This window comes from Protopterus annectens, chromosome 11.part0 (genome assembly GCF_019279795.1).
Source record: "Protopterus annectens isolate FY-2018-M chromosome 11.part0, PAN1.0, whole genome shotgun sequence".
Taxonomy (NCBI): Eukaryota; Metazoa; Chordata; order Ceratodontiformes; family Protopteridae; genus Protopterus; species Protopterus annectens.
In genome coordinates this window covers 611,748,190-611,765,776 of record NC_056745.1, presented here as the reverse complement: position 1 = coordinate 611,765,776, position 17,587 = coordinate 611,748,190, and the positions used below count along the sequence as shown (strand labels likewise).

Sequence of the window (17,587 nt, the reverse complement as noted above, 5' to 3'; positions counted from 1 at the left end):
TGTATTGGGTTATGCTTGATTTATAATGTGCATGCTGATTGGGTTGTCCAATCAGCATGCAGGTTTTAGAATCCTAATGAGATGATATTGTATTATTACAGAAAGAGTTACACACCAAAGTTTTTTGTGTGTGTGTGTGTGTGTGTGTGTGTGTGTGTGTGTGTGTGTGTGTGAAAAATCTTTTTATTTCATCTTCAATTTTTAACATATAGTCAGTGTAAATAAACATTTCCATAGGAGTGATAAAACAACAGTAATATATTAACACAACAATAAACTATGTACAAATATGCCATATGTCCAACATTAAGAGAAGGTTATTGTTATCAAGCTAGGATGTGATCAAAAAGGGTGTTCCAAAATTCAGTAAAATAGGTGTGGGATTTTTTTTGAGTAAAGCTTAGATATTTATGGGCATGATGGACCCTGGGAACTACCGCCCCATTAGCCTGACGAGCCTGGTCTGCAAGGCCATGGAACGTATCATCATGGAACTCATAAACAAAGACATTGGTAATCTCCCATCTCTGGACACTGTCCAGTTTGGGTTTGTAAAAGGCAGATCATGTCTCCTAAACCTGATTGACTTCTTTGAAGCTGTCACCAAAGCCATAGATGAGGGTAAGGTGGTTCACACAGCTTATCTAGATCTCGCCAAGGCTTTTGACACCATCCCCCACTCTGGAATTATAGATAAGCTCACTAAACTAGGTATAAATCCCTATGTCACAAGATGGGTTGCCAAGTGGCTCACGGACAGAACCCACACTGTGAAAGTAGCAGACTCTAAATCCGACCAGACCAGTGACAAGTGGAGTACCACAGGGTTCAGTCCTGGGTCCTCTCCTGTTTGGTATCTTCTTCTCTGAAGTACAGGCTAACACAGAAGGTCTTTGGCTAACAAAGTTTGCAGATGACTGCAAACTAGAAGCCATAATTGAAACTCCTAACGATGTGGACATACTACAAAAGGGCCTCAGTGAGACAGATTCCTGGTGTCAAAGCCATGGCCTGAAGCTCAATGTCAAAAATGTATTGTCATCCCCTTTGGTAAAAACTGTGTACCCATGAACTACCACATAAGTGGTAGCCTACTTAACACCGGAAGTGTGATAAGAGACCTTGGGACACAGGTGGACAGTAATCTCTCCTTTGATAATCCTATCGCCACAGTGGTCAGGAATTCCTTCTACGTGGCTCACCTCATCACAAAAGGTTTCTCATCCAGTAAAAAAAGAGGTCATTGTTCCCCTCTACTCATCACTCATTAGACCCTTTATAGAGTACAATGCCCCTTTTGGTATGTACCTGACAAGACATCTACAAAAACTCGAAAGGCCACAGAAATACCTCACAAAGAGGATACTGGCCTCAAACAGATGCCCTACACAGACCGTCTCAAAAAACTCCAGCTTTATTCCACTGCATATCACCTACTCAGAGGCTATCTCTGCCTAACAAACAAAGCTATGTCAAACCCAGAGCTGTTCAACATGCTCCACTTAAAGAAATCCCAATCCCTCCGTGCTACACGCTTTAGGCACCTAAACCTTGTCACTACAATAAACAGAACATGCTGATGGTGTAGATTCCTGTCCCAGAGACTTCCCATACTCTGGAACAGACTACCTATCTATGTCAAACAGAGCTCCTCATTAGCACTCTTCAAGGAAAATCTTGATGATTGGATGGGAAATATGAAATTCACCCCAGGGATCACTTCTGTGGCTCTGCTCGACAGGGGCACAGGAAAATAATTTTCTTGGGTGGCGAAAGCCAGGGTACCTTTTTGGCTAGGCTTATAAAGGCCCTAGGGCTAATAGCCTAATACCTACCTATGAACCTATAAGGTGTTTGATAGCTAGGTGTTTAAATTCATCCCATGTGAGCAAGGTTCTATCTTTCCAGTGGAGTGTAATATAGTATTTGAGTAAGGATTAAAGTGATACTAATATACTGCTTGTAGTTTAGATAGACCAGTGGGGGGAATATGTAAGAGAGGAAATTTCCAAGATAGAGTTGTTTTTTCATATCCCATTTTTTCAAGTTTATTTATTTATTTATTTATTTTATATTTGTTGACCAGGCTAGTCTAGCTGGATACATATCCATTTTCAGTAGAGGCCCGGGGAGAAAAGCTCCAAACATGAGTAAATTATAACATTCAAACATTCAAAAAATGACTAGTTTCAATTACATAGCAAGACATACTAAGAAAAGTTATTAATTTGTGAACAATGTATGGTTTCATTAGAGTAGGTGTAAGAAATAATCAAGTATTAGTTCTTTAGTAGGTGTCATATACAATCAGACAAGAGGTTACAGTATTTGAACATTAGCATTCCCTTGAAAAATAAATCATTAAGTCAGCAAAAAGAAGAGAATGGGAAGGAAAAGATGCAGGTAAAAAAGAGTGGGGGGGTCGTAATTATTCAAGAGTTGTAGGGGGGTATTTGTTCTGAAAGCAGAAGAGGAAAGGGGGAGGAGAAGAAAGAAAAGTATGATTCAATCAGGTTTTGAGCAGGGGCAAAGCCAATGTATTTTTAGGTGATCTCTGAGGTGTTTCTTAAAGATTGGTGTAGATGAGAGAGAAGTGAGTGTACCAGATTCTACCCACAACATTAGAAAAGAGTGACTCACCCACTTAGTTATTAGATAAATTGTTGGCAATAAGTAACTTATTAGAAGAGCGCAGTGTTGTAAGATTTTTATATGGGGGAGATCAGATTAGAGAGGATAGGAGTATTAGTAGGATGGTGCACGATTTTTTGTGCGATCACAAGTTGATTGTAATGTAGTTGGTTTTGTAGTTCTAGCCATCTGAGTTGTTTAAGGTTAAGACAATGGTGGGTTCTATATGGAGAGCCAGTGGCAAATCTGGTTTTGTTATTGTAGCTAGTTTCCAGTTTGGTGAGATTATGCTTTGAAAGATTGGTATAAATGGTGGATGCATAGAATAGGGTAGATGTAAGATGAGTCTGGGCAATGGATTTCCTAGCTAGTGGGGTAAGGAAGGGTTTTATTCTATACAGGGAGCCTAATTTTTTATTGACAGATTTAATAGTATTGTTAACATGGGCATCGAAGTTGAGGTTATGGTCAATAGTTACGCCAAGGAGATGAGCAGTAGAATCAGGGGAAATACAGGTTCCATTGTTAGAGGTAATAGTGAAGTGGATCTGTGTTGATTTTTTGGTGGGAGTAAAAAGTAGTAGTTTTGTTTTTTTGGGGTTAAGAAGAAGACAGCGTTGGGTGAATCATTTTTCAACTGTGTTGAATACATTTTGTGTAAGGGTCTGGAGAGAGGAAGAAGACTTGGCAGTACAGATAAGAGTAGAGTCATCAGCGTATTGTATACAGGTGGATTCTGGAAAAACAGTATGGAGATCATTAATAAAGATGGAGAAAAGAAGAGGGCCTAGGATAGAACCTTGAGGAACTCCAGTGCTCACTGGGAGGTGTGTGGATAGATTATTGTCCCAGAGTACTGCTTGCTGTCTATTTTCCAGATAAGATTTGAACCAAAGGATTGCTTGTGGGTCAAGAGATTGGGCTTTTAGCACATTGATAAGTAGGCTGTGATTGACCATGTCAAAGGCTTTAGATAGGTCAATAAATAGAGTGGCTGAGAGAGAGAGATATTGTTCCGATTCCTGTTTATGCAATCAATAAAAGTTAGCAGGGCAGAAGTAGTGCTATGAAAGGGCCTAAAACCGTGTTGACAATTAGCAAGCAAGTTGTTGTGGAGAAGGTGCTGAAGTAGTTGATGGTGAATACATTTTTCCATAATTTTGGCTAATGGGGAGAGTAGAGCAATTGGTCGGTAGTTGGAGATATCAGTAGATTTACCTCCTTTGTGCAAGGGGATTATATGAGACACTTTCCATATGGAGGGGATATAGCTTTCTGAGATAGATCTGTTTATAAGGATGGAAACAGGGTATGCTATGGCTTTAGCTGCAATTTGAAGGTATTCTGCTGGGAGGCTATCAGCAGAGGGAGTACAGGGTTTGAGTTTTTGAAGGAGTTTGCAGATAAAGGATGTTGGAACAGGTTGCAAATGTAGGGAGGCAAGTGGACTGTTAGTATGTTGTGAAGGAGTAGGGGTGATGGGTGCTAGTGTTTGAGTTAGAGTTTGAATAGCTTCAATGAAGTAATTGTTAAAAGCATTAGCTATTTGCAGAGGGTTATTACTGGGAATAGAATAGGGGGAAGGAGTTCTAGCATGTCCTTGTTTGAGCAGTTTATTAATGCCAGACCAAAACTTTTGAGGATTTTTAGAGTGTGATTGTTGAAGGTGGGAATAGTAGTTTTTTTTATCTGAGATTATATTCTTTTTGACAGCATTTCTTACCTGTTTAAAGTATAGATGGTCTGCAGAGCTTTTAGAGGTTCTCCATTTTGCCCATATTTTGTTTCGTAGAAGCATTTTTTCTTTAGTTTGTTTTGTGAGCCAAGGGGCTATTTTGGTTCTAACTCTGGAGGAGCGGAAGGGAGCATGGCTATTTAGAATTTGAAGGAATGTAGAATTAAAATAGGAGATTGCTTCATCCAGATTAAGTAGCTTTAGAGATGACCAGTTACAGGCGTTTAGCTCATTAATGAAGTTCTCTACTTGGAAGTGTTTTTTAGAACGATAGGTAACAAAATTGTTATTTTTAGGGCTGTAGTTCTTTTGTTTTGTAATGTAGGTTAGAATGTGATCACTGATGTCATCTGGGAGAGTTCCTGTTTTGTAGGTATCTGGATAACTATTTATAAGGATCCAGTCAAGAGTAGTTTCTTTATTACTTGGTTTGTGGATTCTAGTAGGGGTGTTTATTATTTGGTTGAAACCAAATAGATTTATGTGGGTGTTAGGGTTGGGGGAATTACATGTAGTCCAGTCTATATTAAAATCACCTAATACAATCGTTTCTTGAGGCAAGTGAGTGGAAAGGCTACTAAGAATGTTTTCTAGAGTGCTAATATTATTTCCTGGAGGGATGTAAGAGCAGATTATATAGATTGATTTAGAGCTATTTATTTGGAGTTTAATAGTAAGGGTCTCGGCATTGGTATTAGAGGATAGTGATATATCATAGGGTGAAACAAGTAGTTCAGATTTGAATAAGATTTCTACGCCCCCACCCTTTTTTGATGTACGGTCGCATCTTAGGATATTATATCCAGGTGGGGTTATTTCTAGGTCATGAGTAGAAGGTTTTAGCCAAGTTTCTGTAAGACAAAGAATATCAAATGCATAAGCTTGAAGGAGAGCATGCAGTGGACTAATTTTGTTGTTAATGCTACGAATATTAAGTTGTGCTATCCTGAGGGAGTTATCTAATATTATAGAGGAGGTAGCATTATTGAATGATTGATTTTGTAGACTGACATTTAGGAGGGATGGGCCAGGATTTGGATGAATATCTCCACCTGTTAGAATGTTTGTGGATTGTGCCGATGAAATTCTAAAGCTGAAGTCTTAATGAGCACAAAAGCTTGAAGAAGCACTTACAGTTCCAGAAAATGTGGAAAAGATTAGCTTTGTGGTTATCGCAGTAGGGACAAAAAGGGGAGGTTGAGCGGTAGATTTTATTGAGTGTGGTTGGAGTAACGTAAGCGTTATCATGTTATTACATAACACACCAAAGTTTTACTGTCATATCATGAATGCATCTGTTGCATTCAGCAGTGAAATGTAATAATAATATTAGGTCTGCAGTAGATAGTTGGGTTCTGTTAGTATTTATTTACAAAACATCTGTACTTATATTCATTAGTGAGCTATACTTTTAATAGTGAATGGAGTGATTTAAGATAATTATCATTCTATACTTTATCCAAAAGTATATTCTACACAGCAGGAGCAATTTTATAGAACACTTTTTCAATGGAAAGAGTATGTAAGAAGATCTTTTCTAGCTATGACTTTTTTTGGTTTCTTGGACTATAGGGGTTTTGTCTGATCAGTTATGTATTCTTTATTGGGTGACCATGACTTTTGTTCAAGAATTTGTGAGTGTTGTTTTTGTTTTTGTTGTGTCTTTCGGCTTTTCCCGGTTAGGGATCGCCACAGTGGAGCTGTGGTCTGATAATGATTAGCAGTAGATTTTTACGTGGCGAGTTGCCAGCCCTGACGCACAACCTTCAATGAAGGTACACCCATTCACGCATGTCTCCACACAGAAGACGCTCTAGCTGAGAACTGAACAGGACAACGTCTTACTGTGAGGTGACAATGCTACTGCAGCACCACCAGTCAAGAATTTGTGAGAGTATCGAGCAGAAACCTTGTTCCTGCTTCCACCACAAGCCCAGTGGGCTTTAGTAGTGGTATTACAGTTATATTCACTGCAAAAAGATGAGCGAATAAATATCTTGTCTTCTGTTGTTTGCATAGTGACCAAATTGTGGGTGGTGAGTTTAGTACTGTTATGGATAAAGCTTACCCAAGATTACTTTTGTTTATGGGGGAATGAAAATTTGTAGTTAGATAGTAGGAAATTCTGTAAGTCCCCTTTAATTTTAATATGAAATTCTGTAAATTAGAGTGCTGAGGAAAATTACCAGCAAAATTAAAACTATCTCCTGCCTGCTCTGCATGAATGGTGACTTGGTAAACAACTAATTCCAGGTATCCTTTACCCTTTTAATTTTAATAAGAAGTGTTTTTGCTATTTGTAAATTCAGGTTTATTAGTAGTGCTTTTTAGACAGGTACTCATTCTCTCCTCTTCATTTTTTTCTAATAAAATAGTTGTCACCATTCTACAAAATATTGTAATCTGTGTATTTGTTGCAATTGTCTTTTGGTTTACTAGTTCTAGTTCCATTGGATGTAAAAAAGTTTAATGTTTGTTTAAATTAATTTAACTCTGTCTATCCATCCACAACCTCCCTTTTCCCATTTTATTCACATAGGGCCAGAGTATCATATCAACAGAGACCATCATTTAGAGTCAATGTTCACACTGTTGGGTGGATAAATGACTGATTGCATTCATTTTACTTGTCAAAGACTTAAATTGGGGCAGCCAAAGAGATTACTACAACTATAAAACTGGAAGCATAGTCAAACACAGATAAACATAGGGTCATGTCCTTCAAGGGTATTTTACACTTATGTGGAAGGAAGACTAGCTTTGTACCTTACCTTCAAAAATATGTCTCTTATAATACATTATGTTGATACATTTAGTCTGCACTAAATGCTAACAACACTATTACACTGACACCACAAATTTAGGATTATGCTTCCTCTACAAGTCATTGAAGATGAAACCCTGACAATCAGAATTCCTAAACTCTAATCTCCTAAAAACACCTACTGAAAACAAAACAAACTTTAAATGATTTTGTAGAGTGGCAAGCCCCCCCCCCCACCGCCCCCCCCCCACCGCGTAACTTAACTTATAGCACCAACTCAAAGAAATTGGGGAATATCCTCAATAACAGTATCACTGTAGGCACATGTCGCTGACAGTGATTTTCTATGGAGTCATTTGGAACCCTGGGGGGGGGTGTTAACAATTGACACTCAAAATCTGAAACTTCATCCACGAGTAGGGTAACATTTCTTAAGCAACGAAGTGTGCTCACAGTAACATTTTAACACAAACTGTGACTTCATGGCTTATTTGTCCCACTCAACGAATCATTTACAATGTTTGCATTTCATGTTGGTGTTCCTTGTTTAAATGTAGTAGGATAAAGGGGAATGGAAATCATCTGGGTAAAAACATGTATGTTTGAAGCTGTAGGTAAAAAAAGACAGAGTGGTACAGGATATGTACAAGGGTAGTGTGATAGTGGTGAGGTCTGCAGTAGGACTGACAGATGTGTTCAAGGTGGAGGTGGGATTACATCAAGGATCAGCTCTGAACCCTTCCTTATTTACAGTGGTCATGGGCAGGTTGACAGACGAGATCAGACAGGAGTCCCCATGGACTATGATGTTTGTGGATGACATTGTGATCTGTAGTGAGAGTAGGGAACATGTTTGAGGAGACCCTAGAGAGGTGGAACTATGCCGTAGAGAGGAGAGGAATGAAGGTCAGCAAGACTAAAACAGAATATATATGTTTGAATGAAAGGGAGGACAGAGGATTGATGAGGATGCAGGGAGTAGAGCTGGTGAAGGTGGATGAATTTAAATATTTGGGATCAACAGTGCAGAGTAATGGTAACTGTGGAAGAGAGGTGAAGAAGAGACTGTAGGGAGGGTAGAGTGGGTGAAGACTGTCAGGTGTGATTTGTGACAGACAGGTACCAGTAAGAGTGAAAGGGAAGGTCTACAAGATGGTAATGAGACCAACTATGTTATATGGTTTGGACAAGGTGTCACTGATGAAAAGACAGGAGTCAGAGCTGGAGGTGGCAGAGCTAAAGATGCTAAGGTTTGCACTGGGTGTGATAAGGATGGACAGGATTAGAAATTAATATATTAGAGGTTCAGCTCATGTTGGATGGTTTGGAGGCAAAGCCAGAGAAGTGAGATTGCATTGGTTTGGACATGTGCTGAGGAGGGATGCTGGTTATATTGGGAAAAGGATTGTAAGGATGGAGCTGCCAGGTAAGAGAAAAGAGGAAGGCCTAAGATAAGGTTTATGGATGTGGTGAGAGAGGACATACAGGTGGTTGGTGTGACAGAGCAAGATGTAGAGGACAGGAAGAAATGGAAACAGATAATCTGCTGTGGTGATCCCTGATGGGAGCAGCCAAATGAAAAAGAAGAAGTTTAAGAATATAAAACACATAGAAAATTAAATCTCAATATGACAATATATATTATAGTCACTCCCAATTCTTTATTCCTCTGCTATGTGTGTTCTTCCATCTTTAAAATATGTTTCTTCTACACATTTTACTTGTGTACATTTTGGTATTCAGAAGTATCCATCTTATTGTTTGATAATGTGGACATATGATGCCAAGATATCCTTCATATAAATTACAATGCAATAAAATCATCATAAGAAAAATGTATTACCTTTTTTTTCTTTATTTGTTTTATGTTAAGGCTTGTTTCCCATGCCTGTACTTTCTGTATAGCAAACTGATACCTTCTAATTTCTTTTTTCTCAAAGACAGGAGTTTGGACTGAATGGCCATTATATGGTGGTCTTGCTTTGTTTTGTGGATACAGTGTAGTGCATTTCCTCCAGGCCCCACTTACATGCAACTTTGTCAAGGTCCAATGAATGCATTATCTCAGGAAGTTTAATAAATAATACAGAGTGAAAGGAAATGTGGTCTAACATCCACCAGGTCTTATTTCATCTGTACTATGTGGAAGTACTGTGTAGCTTATTAACATTAAAACTGTAAATGTGTGTGTGTGTGTGTGTGTGTGTGTGTGTGTGTGTGTGTGTGTGTGTGTGTGTGTGTGTGTGTGCGTGTGTATGTGTGTGCACATGCACATATGTCTGTGTTTATTTGCTATTTACAAAGAAGACCAAGAAAATGTTCCAGAAACTTAAAAAAAAAAACAAGCAGTACGGCAAAACAAACAGTAATCAAAAAGAAAACAGGAAAATGTAAATTAAGAATCTGACATAATTAAAATATAAATAAGCATTCCAAAAGAAGAAACTGAAGCAAAAATAGTAAGGTAAATAATAGCTCTGTTTTAGTAGTAGAAGCAGACAGTGTCGGCCTGAGCAACGAAGACACCATGAACAAGTTATCTTAGTCACATGCATTGTAAAGAGTTCTCTTAGTCATGTGCATTGTAAAGAGTTCTCTTAGTCACATGCATTGTAACAAGTTATCTTAGTCACATGCATTGTAACAAGTTATCTTAGTCACATGCATTGTAAAGAGTTCTCTTAGTCACATGCATTGTAACAAGTTATCTTAGTCACTTGCATTGTAACAAGTTATCTTAGTTACATGCATTGTAACAAGTTAACTTAGTCACGTGCATTGTAAAGAGTTATCTTAGTCACATGCATTGTAACAAGTTATCTTAGTCACATACATTGTAAAGAGTTCTCTTAGTCACATGCATTGTAACAAGTTATCCTAGTCACTTGCATTGTAACAAGTTATCTTAGTCACATACATTGTAAAGAGTTATCTTAGTTACATGCATTGTAACAGGTTATCTTAGTCACATGCATTGTAAAGAGTTATCTTAGTCACATGCGTTGTAACAAGTTATCTTAGGCACGTGCATTGTAAAGAGTTATCTTAGTCACATGCATTGTAACAAGTTATCTTAGTCACATACATTGTAAAGAGTTCTCTTAGTCACATGCATTGTAAAGAGTTATCTTTGTTACATGCATTGTAAAGAGTTATCTTAGCCACATGCATTGTAAAGAGTTCTCTTAGTCACATGCATTGTAACAAGCTATCTTAGTCACATGCGTTGTAAAGAGTTATCTTAGTCACATGCATTGTAACAAGTTATCCTAGTCACTTGCATTGTAACAAGTTATCTTAGTCACATGCATTGTAAAGAGTTATCTTAGTCACATACATTGTAAAGAGTTCTCTTAGTCACATGCATTGTAACAAGTTATCTGTCACATGCATTGTAGCAAGTTATCTTAGTCACATGCATTGTAAAGAGTTATCTTATTTACATGCATTGTAAAGAGTTCTCTTAGTCACGTGCATTGTAACAAGTTATCTTAGTCGCATACATTGTAAAGAGTTCTCTTAGTCACATGCATTGTAATAAGTTATCTGTCACATGCATTGTAACAAGTTATCTTAGTCACATGCATTGTAAAGAGTTATCTTATTTGCATGCATTGTAAAGAGTTATCTTAGTCACATGCATTGTAAAGAGTTCTCTTAGTCACATGCATTGTAAAGAGTTATCTTTGTTACATGCATTGTAACAAGTTATCTTAGTCACATGCATTGTAAAGAGTTATCTTAGTCACATACATTGTAACAAGCTATCTTAGTCACATGTGTTGTAAAGAGTTATCTTAGTCACATGCATTGTAACAAGTTATCCTAGTCACTTGCATTGTAACAAGTTATCTTAGTCACATGCATTGTAAAGAGTTATCTTAGTCACATACATTGTAAAGAGTTCTCTTAGTCACATGCATTGTAAAGAGTTCTCTTAGTCACATGCATTGTAACAAGTTATCTTAGTCACATGCATTGTAACAAGTTATCTTAGTCACATGCATTGTAAAGAGTTCTCTTAGTCACATGCATTGTAAAGAGTTCTCTTAGTCACATGCATTGTAACAAGTTATCTTAGTCACATGCATTGTAACAAGTTATCTTAGTCACATGCATTGTAAAGAGTTATCTTATTTACATGCATTGTAAAGAGTTCTCTTAGTCACATGCATTGTAACAAGTTATCTTAGTCACATACATTGTAAAGAGTTCTCTTAGTCACATGCATTGTAACAAGTTATCCTAGTCACTTGCATTGTAACAAGTTATCTTAGTCACATACATTGTAAAGAGTTATCTTAGTTACATGCATTGTAACAGGTTATCTTAGTCACATGCATTGTAAAGAGTTATCTTAGTCACATGCGTTGTAACAAGTTATCTTAGGCACGTGCATTGTAAAGAGTTATCTTAGCCACATGCATTGTAACAAGTTATATTAGTCACATACATTGTAAAGAGTTATCTTAGTCACGTGCATTGTAACAAGTTATATTAGTCAGATACATTGTAAAGAGTTATCTTAGTCATGTGCATTGTAACAAGTTATCTTAGTCACATACATTGTAAAGAGCTCTCTTAGTCACATGCATTGTAACAAGTTATCTTAGTCATGTGCATTGTAAAGAGTTCTCTTAGTCACGTGCATTGTAACAAGTTATCTTAGTCACATGCATTGTAAAGAGTTCTCTTAGTCACATGCATTGTAACAAGTTGTAAAAAAAAAAAGAACTAGTCTGTCTACACAACTTCCCACCACCATAGGAGTCCCACAGGGCTCTATACTGGGCCTGCTATTGTTCTCTATTTTCACAAATAACCTCAAATACACAACATGCCACACTCAATACAATATGCGGATGATTCAACCCTGATCTGCTCTGCCTCATCTCCCACCACCCTACATATACTCACTCAAGATACCTTTATCTCAGTAGAAAAATGGATATCGGGTATCCAACCAATTCTAAATCCCCAAAAAACAAAACTGCTACTATTTACCCCTAATAGATAAAAAAAACTCTCCTTTACCATAACATCTAAGGACAGCACCACCATCTCCCCTTCTAACCACACTAAACTTCTGGGCATTGAAATAGACAATAATCTCCACTTTGATGTTCACATCTCACATACCATAAAACTAGTACACAAAAAGCTAGGCTCCCTATACAGGCATAAGTCCTTTCACTCTCTTGCACAAAGCCACCTCCTCTCAACTCTGTTATATGCAGCACCAATCTTTACCCAAATCAGACAATGTGACCTAGACAAACTAGAATCATGCTATAATAAAATAGCCAAGTTTGCTACTAACTCAGCCTATAGAACCCATCACGGTGCTGCACTAAAAGAACTAAAATGGCTTGAGCTACCACAGCTACTTAACTATCACCAGCTGGACACAGCCTACAATATTCTCAAATATCCTGAAAAAAAAAAACATTATCCAACCTACTTACTATCTATACTGCGAACCGGTACCTAATATCCAGTGAAAAATCTCTACTCTCCATCACCAAGGCTAACAATAATGCAGGGAAAGCGGTCTACTCCCACACCATTGCCAGAAATTGGAACTCTCTTCCCCTATCCGTGTCCACTGCTCCCTCCACATCCATATTCAAAAACTCCCTCAAATCGCAGCTTCTTAGTACCTGGTTATGCACTGTATCACATAACCCTACCCATACTGCTATTAACTCCCCAAATTCCTCTCTGATCACATGCTGGAGCTCTGATCCCCTGTAGGCTTGGTCATCTGAAAGGGTACTTTTAACTGTAGAATCTTACTTGATATATTTTCTTTTCTCACCAATGTATAACTGACATTGTCTTTTTACCCATGTTCTATATCTTCTTTTACCTGGAGTGTTTTTATTAATTTCTTGTTATATCACTATGCTCAGCATACATGATGTAACCTGTTTTTGTGTGTTATGCTGGATGTATTGTATTTGTATAACTTGATGTTGGAGCTTTTCTCCCCGGGCCTCTGCTGAAAATGGACCTGGTCCAGTCGGAATTTCTTGGTTAACAAATGTAAAATAAATAAATAAGTTATCTTAGTCACATGCATTGTAAAGAGTTACATCAGCTATTGTCTTTTCTTGAAAAGGAACTTGTATAGACATTTTAAGGTCAAAGTCTGGAATAATGAAACAATTACTGACACAAATATCTTCATTTTGCAGACCAAAGCACTAGATAACTTGGGGGGAGGCTTTATTCGATGATGTTAACTCTGAAGTGTGAACAGACATCTAGCTTGCTATCTATCTACAGGTGAATGCAATCAAGGAGAGAGAGAAAATTCGCTGTGATATGACTATTCTGTGAAGTCTCAAAGCTAGGTTAATACAAGGAATGCGAAAAAAAAAACATCAAAAATTAGTCAACAAAATTTAGGCTGCTATTTTGTTAAAAATATATATATACTGAAGCACGTGTTTTGTTTATAGTTTGTAGTAACATGGTTTTTGTTTAATAAAGCATAATGTCTTACTGTTTATAGTGTATGATTTATAGATTCATTGGTAGGCACTGGGCTAGCTACCTTTGTGGGTTATTGTAAGCCTAAGTGAAATGTAACAGCCCCTGCATGTATGGCAACTGCACGGCTCCAAAATACCAAAGTACAATACAAACAAGAAGGAGCCAGCAAACTGTAGCAGTTCAGTATTTAATCTAATAAGTCATGTAAAAACATGAAAAATAGAAGCAATAACAGACCGGTTCCGGCTATAAAAAGTACAAAGCCTTCATCAGTGTAATACAAAACAGTGATACAATCGCTTCATTTTATAGTTTAACCTGTTAGTAAAACTCCAGCTTATTGGTCATTCATAAATATTCATTCAGACCTGGTGGAAATAAGCCACCCAACTTTGAGAATATAAACAGAAAGGTGGTTAAAGAGAAATGACCTAGGTCGATCCTGAAGAGACCCACCTCATCCAGTTATGACACCTCAAGGGATGAGTCCTCATCAGTTACGGACCCAGATACACAGCACACCCCAGATTCTCCGGCCTCCAAATGAAGCAACACACAAATCCCTTTAGGGGTAGACAGAGGAGAGCAGGGAGGAAACACTCCAAGGGTAGATAGCATGGAAGGACTATTGAAACTGATGATTCAGAAATAACTATTAACAATAATGTGTTGAATATTTCTTCAACTTCTCTGTCACCAACTCAGATCCAAGTATTGAACAAAGGGTTAAATGTCATATCTGTTTTTTTTTGTCTCTGAAGATACTCTTGCATAGGATATCATTTCCTTTTGCAGATTACTTAATTTAAGGCTATATTTTCAGTCAACCCCTAATCCTAATTATGAGGATGTTTTTAAATATCATAAATCCAATTGTATTCCTCCTATGCATCACAATGTACAAATATTCCAAACTTGCATTCTCAAAGATCTACACTTTCATTCCAGGGAATTCCGAATTAAGTCTAACAATCTCTCAAAGATCGAACATAAGGCTATACAGGAATTGGAAAGGACTCGTGATTTGGTTATATTGCCTGCGGACAAGGGTGGGACGGTGGTTGTAATGGACTGGACACAATACAATATAGAAGCTGACAGACAACTAAGTGATTGGCGATACTATACATGTATGCCATTAGATCCAACTTTTAGGTTCAAGAAATATAATGACCATTCTTTGTTGTCTGCCAAGGAGGAGGGGATTATCACTGACACCACTCTTTACCATTTAACTGTGTCTGATCCTATGAGCTAGTACATTTATTTTCTTCCCAAATTACATAAGAGATCTCCACCACCCACTGGGTAGGCCCATTATCTCAGGCAGGGGTTCTATTACAGAACCACTTTCACAATTCCTTACGAAATATTTACAACCATTTTTAAAATGGGTTCAGTCTCAAATTCAGGACACCACGGAATTCCTACAAATCATCTCTGAGATGCAGTTGGAACCAGGATGGCTGCTATATAATTTAGATGTTTGCACACTATATACAAACATTCCTCACTGGGCAGGGCTGGAAGCACTTGAGTATTGGCTTTATAAGTCGGAAATCTATCCACCAGGGTTCAACACTTTTTTTATCTGCTTTACGGAGCATGTTCTGACTAAAAACATGTTCTGTTATCAAAGCAAATGTTATTGGCAGGTCTAGGGTACTGCCATGGGACATCATTTGCCCCAATCTATGATGATCTCTTCATGGCCCATTTAGAGGAACACTTGATTTATGACAACATACATAATATTTACTTAGATGAAATTGACATCTGGAGATGATACTTAGATGATTGCTGATTGGTATGGAGATCTGATGAAGAATATTGTATGGAATTTGTGGGGTATCTTAATGACAACAAATGGGGTATACATTTTACAGATAATTATAATACTCAGAAAAGCACCTTTTTTGATGTCCTGATTACCAGGAACATTGATCATACCCTTGAAACTGAAGTTTATTGGAAATACCCCCAATATAATTCCCTTCTCCATGCCTCCAGTTTTCACCCACCACACATCTCCAGGAACATTAATAAATCACAGTTTTTGCAGATGAAGCACATATGTTCACATCCAGCCACCTACGAACACTTTAAAGAGGATTTAACAACTAGATTCAAGTATAGGGGTTACAAAATGGGCAACATTCTCAATGCCAGAAATTGGGTATCCACACTAGACAGGAGAGATCTTTTGAGATACAAGGAGAAAAAAAACAGGTAACAAATCGGTGATTCATTTAGTAACAACATATGGAAGGAACACCAATGTGATATTAAATGGTGTCCAAAGGCATTGGACTATCCTTTTACCGGATAGTAAACTTTTGGGCTTTCTCCAGGAGAGATGCCTTTTCTCTTTTAGAAGAGGCAGAAATTTAGGATCACATTTCAGCCATTATAAACACAGCTCCAGGACTAAGAAAGACCCTACACAAAAAACTCTGATGGGTCATTTACTTCTGCGCTGTGTCCCTTGTAGACACTGCACCCGTTATGAGAAGGTTACTAAATCCAAACAGTTTACTAGTAAAAACACTGGAAATGTATTTGATATCTTGTTTTTTGCCAGCTGTGGCACCGATTGGGTGATCTACCTCGCAACATGCACCTGCTCTGCGTTCTATGTACGACAAAGCTCCAGACCTCTAAGACTGAGAATATCAGAACATTATAGTGACATCAGAACTAAGAAGACCAGCAATGCACTATACAAATACTCATTGACACATAAGAATGCATATTTTAGATTTCTGGTGATTGATAGAGTTATGAGCAATAGGACCAACAAAGCCGGATGGCACACAATATTAAATACCAAAGAAAAGAAATGGATCATTAAGTTGGGTGGCTTATTTCCACCAGGTCTCAATGAATATTTATGAATGACCAATAAGCTGGAGTTTTAAAATGAAGCAATTGTATCACTGTTTTGTATTACACTGATGAAGGCTTTGTACTTTTTATAGCCGGAGCCGGTCTGTTATTGCTTCTATTTTTCATGTTTTTACATGACTTATTAGATTAAATACTGAACTGTTACAGTTTGCTGGATCCTTATTGTTTGTATTGCTATTTTAAGGCTAACCAATTTTCCTTTCAAAGTTGAGAATCAAACCTTGTACTTTGTGTCTGTGAGGTAAACACCTTAAACATTATAATCACACCCAATTTAGAGGTTAGGGAAATTATGGTAATAGCCATCTGGCAAAAGTGACCTAGTACTGTTAACAATCTTTGTCAAGGAGACAGTGCTGTTTGATACATTGTTTGAAGTTTTATATGCTTTCTGTATGCCTTAAGTATATAGCTACATTGTTTCATTGAGTTGATATAGTAAAAAAAACTTAGTACCTTATCATTAGTTTTGAGACAGTAGTAAGGATATGAATATGTTTTTGTTTGGGATATAGCACATCTTAGCTCAGTTATGCCAGGACAGAAGGCTGCACATTTGTGCACAGATGTTAGGCTAGAGACATTTTAAATTTAATTCTGTTCTGGTCATATATTTTTTTTTGCTTGAAAATCAGACTGTTTATGCTCTGCAGATCAGTGCAGTGAGTAGTAGCTGTTGGGAGATTTCATTCAAACTGTTTAGTTTTATTTATTCATTTATTTAACATTTGTTGACTGGGAAAGTTTGAATAGGACAGAGCCTATTTTCAGAGGAGTCCCGAGGAGAAATGCTCCAGATGCATGTCTTTGGAATGTGGGAGGAAACTGGAGTACCTGCAGAAAACCCACATGAATGCAGGAAAGACATGTAGACTCCCTTCCAGCCGAGAATCAAACCAGAGAACCTCTTGCTATGAGGCGACAACATTAACCACTGCACCACTGCACTGCCCTATATAGACAAGACTAATTTGTCAAGGTGCCCTTAAACATACTGAAACAGAATTGTCTTGATGCAAGTAATGCATGGTGTAACATAATTCACGAGTGTA

General features: G+C 37.6%; 1 protein-coding gene across 4 annotated transcripts in view; it reads left to right on the top strand.

Annotated features, from left to right (window-relative positions):
• Positions 1–17,587, top strand: part of NAV3 (neuron navigator 3) — a 1,719,037-nt gene that overhangs the window by 620,810 nt on the left and 1,080,640 nt on the right. The window lies entirely within an intron of this gene.